Raw genomic sequence first — 10,263 nt, forward strand, 5'->3', positions numbered from 1 at the left:
TAATGATAGTAACAATAACAATAGTCATCATCATAATTATCATCATTATCATTATTATAATCATAATCATAGTAATCATAATAATCATAATGTTTATTGTTAGTTTTTACATCATCTCGTTCTGTCTGCTGGTATTATTATATTTCGCTCAGTTTTGAGTCCAAGCAGTTTCTCCTGACTCATTTTGTTAGGTACTTAAAATATTAAATGTATTTGCAGTACGTGTGTGTGTGTGTGTGTGTGTGTGTGTGTGTGTGTGTGTGTGTGTGTGTGTGTGTGTGTGTGTGTGTGTGTGTGTGTGTGTGTGTGTGACAATATCCTATTTTGTACACGACGAGGTCTCAATATCCGCCTGACTGCACTGTTGTATGTTGGTTTGTTAAAGATATCCGGGTGCATTGATCTCAGAACAACACAGTCACCGGCGTCTGTGGTGGCAGCAGTTGGGCACATCGCTGTCGCTCTCAGAAGACCCGAATTCCATTCCTGAGTCGAAAGGAAATTATTATTATCGAGTATCTTGGTCCATCTGCTGAAATGTTGTATCTCTCTGACCCTGGGTTGATCCTGTCAGGCAAGGTCAGAAGCCTGCCTCCTAAAAGATCTAAAATGTGTCCATGGGGTGTAAAAACACCTAGGACAACATAAAAAATATAATAACATGTTTGAGTCGTTGTGAACATTTCTTTGTTTTGTAATTTTTCGTTCATGCATGTGGGTTGACGTGAGTAGCAAATATTTCTGAACCAAGGCAGATCAAATCAGACTGGCGTGTGAAGCGTTTACATAATTAAATAATCACTGCTTCCCTTTCGTAATCTGGGAATATTGTCACCGTCAAATCTATCCATAGACGCCGGCAATAAACATTTAAGCAATTTAGATTTGAACCGTGTGAACAATATTCAAAAGTGATTCATTGCAACATACGAGATTACCCTGTTCACACATTTCAAGCCACTGTCATATTAAAGGAGTCATAAGCACTAATTAAGCGAGCTAACAACTGACTTGATAGAGTTTATCTAAAAAAAGGTAAGGTGATTAGTCCTAATAATCTTGTGGCTGCTGTGGGTTTTGTTTTGTTTTTCTCAACTTTTTACCACTCTGTGCTCTATAATCAGGTCAACAGATGATTTCCTGACCACGAAAACATAGACAGAGATTGACACATCTGAAAACAAATTATTAATACACAATTTGTAGTATTCTAATCTCTGCTTCTTTGCCTTCTGTTTGTATATTCACATCTTTAATTAAATTTTCTGTTAAAAATCTTGAGACCGTTATTCCCACTGTCCGCTTAAAATTTATAGTTTCGTTTTGCCCAAAATGGGAATTAAAGTATTACATGAGATATTTTCTCAATTTATTTGGCGGGGACACATACACTAGTATTATTATGAATTCTGGATTTGTTTTTGTTTCACAACACAGTGATGCGGCTTCGAATAAGCTTTGTTAATTATGTTCCTTTTGTGGGGAGGTTTTCGTGTGCACCCTCACGTCTACATTGTTCTTTGTCTTACTTTGATTAACCTTTCAAATAAGTCACCCGTGCAGACCGGAGACTTTTCAGACACCCTGTATGTTCTATCTGTGTCGTTTTATCACAAAGATAAGACTTACCCTTTCAGATGTGGGTCTTTCACAAACACACTAAATTTAGTTATCCTGAAATTAGCTTGTTCAAGAAAGTGTTATTCGCCATTTTTCTTCTATATTATGTTTAATTAAAGTGGTGTTATTAGTTTCCTTTACAAAAAATCATGTCTATATGGAATATTGCCACTTTTAGTTTTAGATTTTGAACACGTGTTCCATTGTCACTTGTATTTTTAGTTTTAGTAAGAGTTTCACCGCACTTAAAACAAAAATAGGTCATGTAAGTGTCGAAGATGATTAGCGTTAATAAAGAGTACCAAACAAAGAACAGAAAGTGGAGAGATAAGGACTATAGACATTTTGTAGGAAAGGGGAAGCAAACCACACCGGAGCAACCATTGAACGACCCAAGTTCCGTTGTTTTCTTCCGAGGAAGAATATCTTCTGCCCTATGTGTTCTTGTAGGAAACATTTTTGAAAAATAAAATCATACGATTCATAATAAAGACAATTACTGACACAAAAATATGTTAACAATCAAAACATAAAACTATCCTGAAACAGTACCTACTTCGTACTAAAAGCAACATAATATTTTTTTTCTTCTAAAAACTGGTTGTGAACGTTCATTAAGATAAAATAAACAAAAACAGCATTAAAAACCCCCAGGTTATTTAAACTAGATCTAGACGTATGAAACTGTAAAAAAAAAGTAATGGGAAAATGATTCTCAAAACTATACAGAATTTATTCACAAAGTAAAAAGTTCGAAATGCGAGAGCTTTCTTTGAGTAGTTTTTTCCTACAACGACCCATGGTTATACATGGTAAAAAAAATCACCATCTCACGAATAGCTCACAGCTGATTGTGCTTGTAAGAAAAAGAGAGGCCTATCTCCACCTTGAGTAGTTTTGAGGAAAACGTGGACTGTTTTTTCTCAAAAGAAAAAAATAGAACTATAAATAAATGGTATGTTTTTACAACAAAAATATCCTTAGAATACTTGCTAAGGAGTTAAACTCGTATCTGACTAAAGGATACCCAACAGCTTTATTCGCCAGTGATGTTAAGTCAGTTTTAAGCTAAAGTGGAGATAGCACACTATTTTTATCAGGGGGCACAATTTACCTCAGGTTTTCATTTATCTTCATTCACGTCTCGTCGTTGTTCACCAACCACCAGCACACAGTAGCAATTACTTATCCCATAAGGGAAAATGAATAAGGAATAAATGAAGCCTCAAAATCCTTGTTGAAGTGAATAAGTTGAATCCAATAAACAATCTGCGGGCTCTGTTGACTCTCCCTGCTAAGAGTAATGTTACCGGCCGGACTCTCTGTACGCCCCCTGGCGGATTAGCAAAAAGAGGAAGTCGGGATCTTGGACTGTGGTATCAGGAGCGGAGGAGACACGCGCCCCAGAAATACCCACAAGCCTCCCCGGCGGGGGGCGCCACTTTTCCTCTCTGGGTCTCCTTCCTCTGATTTTTTTCATTACGTTCATGCTGAGCTCCGAGTTGAGCTGAACTGTTTGTGTGTGTGAATGTGTGAGAGGGGAGGGGGGGGGGCATTTGTTTTAAGAGGGGCCTGAGTCCCAGGGATCAATCCCTAGACAAGCTTGCACACTACACCATCGTTCAACTTGCTCAACTGCATGGGGTCACACTTGTGTGTTTTTTGGGGCTTTAGACATAGGTGGACCCTTAGCGTGGGGTAATCTAGGGTCTCCGGAATTCCCTGACACTTGTAGGGGTGGATTTCCACCCGTCTGATATCAGAGAAAGGACTGAATGAGCTGGTAGTAGAGCAGAGAATGGTTAGGGTCAGGGTTTAGATTTGTGACAAATCTTCCTTAGAAAAAAGAAGTCTTTACAAATAAACTTACCAGTCGAGTTTTAAAAAAATATTTTTTTAAATAGCATTATATCATAGCTTTGGTCCGCGTTTTACAAGCCACACAGCCCCCTTCGGAACCGTTTTTGCCATTCACGTGTTCATTTATTTGTAATTTAATTGTCCCTTTCTGTTGTGAGAGAATGGTTCTTATGACAACCAGCAGTTCTTACGTCAGCATTGTATAGATTATAGCACTTCTTTTAGAAACCATAAAAGTTGACAAAAAGACGAACGTCTTCAGGCGAAAATGATCTTTTAAATTATACTTTATGCCTTTCTTCCGGTGAATTCCTCTCTTAGTTTCACAGACAGGAAAAGAAAATGGGAAATGGATTAGACTAGCAATCAAAGGTTTCTGAAACAAAGCAGAAGTAACAACACTCTTCTCCTAAGCTAAGTATCAACCCCACTTAGACGAGGCCAAGCACTGAGATTTCATGAGACAGCGGGGGGCCCCAAACTTGGTTTTGACGCCACGGAAGGAACCCGTTCGTCTTTCCTGATATCTCGACAATCCTAGAGATAATAAATGCTCCCAATAATGTCCACGCGACTCGGACAAGCCCGTTTAATAAATTGCGACATTTCCTCGAGCACTAAGGACGGGAGTTTAATGAACAACCTCTCCAGCCCACCGCCGGAGCTACGGATCTGTGGGGGTTCTGGGGTCCGCTGTACTGCACTGACGAGGCCGATAGAATTCATTATTGATATTGAGACTGAACAGATTAAATTCACGAGTCCCAAAGATGCTCCTTTTTCTTGAGCCGCTATTTTAAAAATTTTTGTTGTTGCTTGTTTGTGTCTTTTTCCCTCAATATTCTGCGTCACAACACTGTATCAGATTCCATAGTTTGCAGGAGACCATTACCTCCCCTCCCCTTCCATACACACGCACACACACACACACACACACACACACACACACACACACACACACACACACACACACACCTCTGCCATTTTTCCTCCATTATGTGGTGAATATTGATTTGTGTTTCTGTTTAAATGGAAGTCTTTACAGGGCTACTAAAAGGCTCGAGTTTTTATCTAGTGTGTGAGGATTGAAAAGCGCTTAACATAATGATATTGTGTCCACATTACAGTTTACGCCGAACCATCCTGCGTCGTTTTACCACGTATCATTACTTGTCTTTTAGCTTTGGGATAATTTATATTTCTGATAACCCAAAGTTAACTGAAGTTCAAGTTATATCCATTGATATAATAATATATACTTAGTTAGAATACTATAATAGCATTGTCTCTTTCTAGCATTGTTTATGGGTTTCTAGATTCTATCGTAAAAAATAACGGGCTAAGGGGGGGGGGGGGGAGAGAAAGAGAAAGGGGGCGAAAGAGAGAGAAAGAGAGAGAAAGAGAAAGAAAGAGAGGGGGTGGGAGATATAGATAGATAGATAGATAAATATAATATATATATAGAGAGAGGGAGATAGAGAGAGAGAAAGAGAGAGAGTGAATGAGAGAGAGAGAGAGAGAGGGAGAGAGAGAGAGAGAGAGAGAGAGAGAGAGAGAGAGAGAGAGAGAGAGAGAGAGCAACAGATAAACAGACAAGTAGAGAGATAGAAAGTCGCTAAACCAACATCTATGCCCCTACCTCATCGCGCCGTATCCACCCCCGACCCCCCTTCCGCCTTTCCCCCTTTTCAAAACACTGCAACAGGCAGAGCTGTCTTGACACAAACTTAATCAAAACTTTCCAGTACGTTTCTATTTTGAACCCAAAAGTTTCACTGCAAAGAGTTTCATTGTCCCCCTTATCTGATCCCATATTTGAGCAACGCGGTTCTCTCGTCGCCAGGTACAAAAGATTTCGCTGGTCCTGAGGTTCTCGCCGAGACGCCAGAGCAGACCAGGGCTCAGGGGAAGTAACTGCTCTACAGCCGGACAGAAAAGATAAGTGAAGAATTGTATCGACAATACTCCTGGCCTGGCCCCGATAAGACCTTTCAATCAAAACTGTTGGTACTAAAATCAAACCTATTCAATGGAGGATTTGGAGCAGTTGAAATTGAAAATCAACTCACAGGCAGGCAGGAGTTGAACCCATAAATTAGGAGAAGAGTTGTAGAGTGGAGGGTAGCCGGCTATGATCTACGCTTCACGCCATGAATGGTGACTGGCTTTGGTATTAGATTTACGACCGATGCTGGTCGCAGTCCATATTGTTGACACCGGGGTAAACAGTTGCCAAACTTTGCTGATATGACGAGAGGAGGGATAGGGCGCTCTGAACATACGCTGTGTCATGCAAACTTTGCAGGGGGAAACACTTATCGCATACAGCAAAAAAAAGTAAAAAATACAACGCTTTGTTCTCTACACTTCCTTGCAAACAAACGAGCAACTACTTTGGATGTGAGTGTGTTTTCGTGTGTGTGTGTGTGTGTGTGTGTGTGTGTGTGTGTGTGTATGTGTGTGTGTGTAATTATGTGTATATGTGTGCACGTGTATGTACGTGTGTGTACGTGAGGGTGTATATGTGTGCACGCATGTGTGTATGTGTATGTCTCGTATATATATATTTAGAAAAATATATGAGTGTGTGTGGGGGATATATATATATATATATATATATATATATATATATATATATATATAAAGAGAGAGAAAGAGAGAGAGAGAGAGAGAGAGAGAGAGAGAGAGAGAGAGAGAGAGAGAGAGAGAGAGAGAGGGGGGGGGAGAGGCCTAACCCTTTTCTGTATGTGCTCGTGTATGCATATCCGTGTGTGACTACCTTTGTGTACGTGTGTGTGAACACATAGAGGTGCACCATGTGATCTAAAACACGTTTAACGACAAGGAAAGCTAACATTAATTAGGATATTCAATCATGTTCTCTAATTTTTTAGTGTGTTTGTAAATTAGTTTTTTTAATAGAATAAAAAAAGACTTGCCTTTGTGTATTTAGACCCCGAACTAATCTGCTATAAATAGTTCTAGATCATATTTATTGCAAACTTAATTGCAGTTTTCTAAGTCTAGGTGAATCAAATAAACTAATCACAGACAGAGAGATCTAGATGTATATGTTCTATTTCAAGTTCTAAATTATACCATTGACTAAATTTCATAAGAAAAAACCCCCCCTACAACAACAACAACTGAAGCTTAATAGAAAACGATAAACATAGTTAGTTTCAGGGGACTCATTTCTGAGCTGTTCTCAAGTTAGTTGATACTCTGACGCAGTCCCAATCACTATAAAGGAATGTACCGTTTGACTCAGTTTGGAGCCAAACGAAGGGCAAGGGGAGAAAGATGCTGCGCGCTCTTGGCATTAGTGAAATCAGTGGTTGGCCCTTCAAGGGGGCGCCCATGGTACACGTACACTCTTTACAACGAAGTTTTTACAGAGAGCAAAGGACGACAAAACTGTTCACGGTCTATGATAATATAAGTCAAGTCAAGGGTTGACCTTTATTCAAACTAAATGCTAGCCACTGTTGACCAATGATGGCGTGCTATTGATGCAAAGGCCACATCATGATCATAGTAATACATATAGCCCTATAGTTAACAGCACATTTCAGCCTGACTAAAAAAAAAGCAGTTGTTTCAAAATGGTGATTTTGGATCTTCTTTTCATACCTCAGCCAGAGTCCAAGAAGTACAAGAGAACTGATTATATGATCTTCGTCCACAGTGCTGTTGTTTTAAGGTTAGCGGTTGTTTTTGTCTACAAAATAGTGCAAATCATTTTTGCCTGACAGGCAGCCACGTTCTCTTTTCGGAGGTTCTCTTGATATAATATTATTATGCTGACGAGAGTGGCTTTTAAGGGAAAAAGGAGTTAATTTCAGAATTATGCTTGGATGGTGGCCCGAAGAGTATACTTTTTTCAATTTTAGAGCCGCCGAGGGATCATTAACATTCAAAACTTTCACACAGACCTCTGAAATATTATTATCCGTCTTTAGCCAAGAGGACAACAAGTGCTCCACACTACTTTTCGAGGATTACAGGGTTTAGCACCATTTGACGAAAATAAAAATCCTAGTTCATTACATCATAGACACCTACCGGTCTCCGCAGTGAGCTTTATTGTGCATCTTTTGGAGGTTTTGCTCTTGTCATTAAAATGAGCTACGACACGATGGAATCAGGCTCTATAGTCAATGTTTGGGCATACGGAATTGTTGGCATATCTTGTTTAATCCTGTCGCGCTTCTTAATGAAAACAAAATACCCCTCCATCTTAAACAGAACGAGGCATATTTTCGATAGAAGGACGTAACGGCTGCCTTGTGTCAGAGAAAAAAAGTAGTAAGAATATAGCCATCAGGAGTTTGATGACTTCCAAAGCTTGGATGTCCTTGGAAACTACAATTTTACAATTTAAGTGCCCTTATTCGACATTTTCGGTACAATCCACACAAAAACGTGATTTAAATGGACACAAAGAGTCCTCCCCCCCAAAAAAAAAACAAACAACCCTGAAAAAAATTCAATAGAAATTGCTCAACAGGCAGAAAAATATCTGTTTCTTCGACTTATTTTGACGAGAACCTGATTTCACCACGGTGTCACACACATTTAAAAGGTGGAAGAAGCTAATACCAATACTTGGTGATGGGAAAAAGTAAAGGATCTACTACTGTAAGGGATAGAGGTTTGCCAACTTCACGATACAATGGAGTAGAGGAAAATAGGACAGTCATCAAATTGGAAAAAGTATGGTAATTTAAAGAAACCCCCCCCAAAAAAAAACCCCAAGGGCATGATAATACTACTATCCTACTGAATGACCTCCATCTAAGAAAAGCAAGCTACCTGCTGCATACCCTCTCCTCTCCTCCCCTCCCCTTCCCCCCTACCCTGGCCTCCCCGTCACGGCTCCCTTTCCCCAAAAAAGAGAAAAAAAACGTGAAAGAAAACGAAAGAAAAGAAAGGAAGAATAAAACTTTTCGGGTTGACATCTGAGCAAAGTGGGAAACGGACAGGTGTTGCGAAATTTCGACAAACAAAGAAACATAAAACATACTAGAAAAAAACAACAAAACAGACAGCAACATGAGATTGCAGCTGCAGCGGCTAACATTCAAGATCACTCCGTGTTACAACCCAACGACGTCGTTTTAGGATATTATGAACGTGCTTGGAATATAAAAAAAATAAAAAATAACAAACAAATAAACGCGATCAGTTAACCAAGAAAGTTTTAACATTACTAACTCCTTGATTTTTTTTTCAACGCTCACCTCAGTTTGAGTGATATTATGAGACCCCCCCCCCCAAAAAAAAACAACAACAAACAAACACCCCCTCCCCCCAAAAAACAAAAAAAAACAAAACAAAAAAAACAACAACAACAAAACAACAAACAAACAAACAAAAAACCCAAAAAAGAAAACACAAAACAAGACAGAACAACAACGACCAACAACAACAACAAAAACCCAACAACAACATCAACCGAACGTAACCACGTACGGGAAGGGCCATAAATGAAAAAGGGAGTTCCTACTCTTATTGTTACTTCTAGCATCTATTTTGGAATGTAACTTTCGTATTTTGCTCGTTAGAGATCAGTTACAAAATATGAACCCCCACAGGAAAGCCTGCTGAACAGATTGGCTTACTCTTAAATAATATTAAACATTTTTGTTTGTTTTTTTCTTAAGTAAACACCCGTATGGGAGGCGGGTGCTCTTTTTTAAAATAGGTGTACTTTGGGGGTTTCTTGTGTCCGGATTTCTGTGATGCGTTTTCTTTCTGGTAAGCCTTCGAGTCCACCAAGACGAAGTCCTCCATTTTTGTGTATTTATGAGAGAAACTTTTGCCAAAAGTAAGTCCTTGAGAAAAGCCGTTTTGGACAATTCATGAAAATGAAGAGGCTTACGTAGAGAAGAACAAACAGGTTCCTTTTAATGATGGCCTGTGAACTTCTACATCTCGCGGTGATGTGTGGAGCTATAGCGTCCTTGCAATATTTGTGGTTTCATTCATTAGCTGGCCCAAAATTCACGTTCTCCTCAAAATTATCGTCGGGAAACTAACGTGAACAGATCATGAGTTTGTTTTATCCTGTATCCTATATAAACATGTAAGCAAATCTGTGTCTTTGGTTGCAATTGTTTAAGTTGTAACCGTATAAAACACTTGTGGAGTAAAACATGATCATTCAGGACCAGGTCTAATACAAATTTGTCTCTCGGTGCCAAGCGAAGCTGAATAGGATACAACATCTAAGAAAAAGGACGGAGGTATTCACAATTTAAAATACAAAAAAAAAGACCTTCCTCATTCGGGAATTGAGCTTTCGACTTCTGCGTGCAACGGCAAAGCGCCAAACACAACAGACGAAAGCTCAAGTTGAAACTGAACAAATCCTGAACAAATCAGGAATGATGGTTTTTTTTGTGTTCTTCAAAGTATACTGTTCTATTCGTGTTAATTTCGTAATTTCTTTGTTTGTCTAGGGGCAACAAAATGTAAGGAATGCCCTTTTTATTTTAATGCACGTGTTCTTACTCTCCATCGACGACACAATTTAAATGTTTTGAGGGTTAACCCGGGATAAAAGGGGCACAACGTCCCATCAGAATAACCGATAAACTGGATAAAAACCAACAAGTTTTAATAATTAAGATTACTAATATTAACTACAATATATTGTAAAATATTATTGACAAAAAAATAATTCTAATCAAAATGTTATTGTAACTATGTTGACTACAATAGAATCAGTAATAATCAAAATAACAACAATAATAACAACAATAATAGTATTTAAAAAAA

The sequence above is a fragment of the Aplysia californica genome, unplaced genomic scaffold (assembly GCF_000002075.1).
Source record: "Aplysia californica isolate F4 #8 unplaced genomic scaffold, AplCal3.0 scaffold00058, whole genome shotgun sequence".
In the NCBI taxonomy this organism is placed as follows: Eukaryota; Metazoa; Mollusca; class Gastropoda; order Aplysiida; family Aplysiidae; genus Aplysia; species Aplysia californica.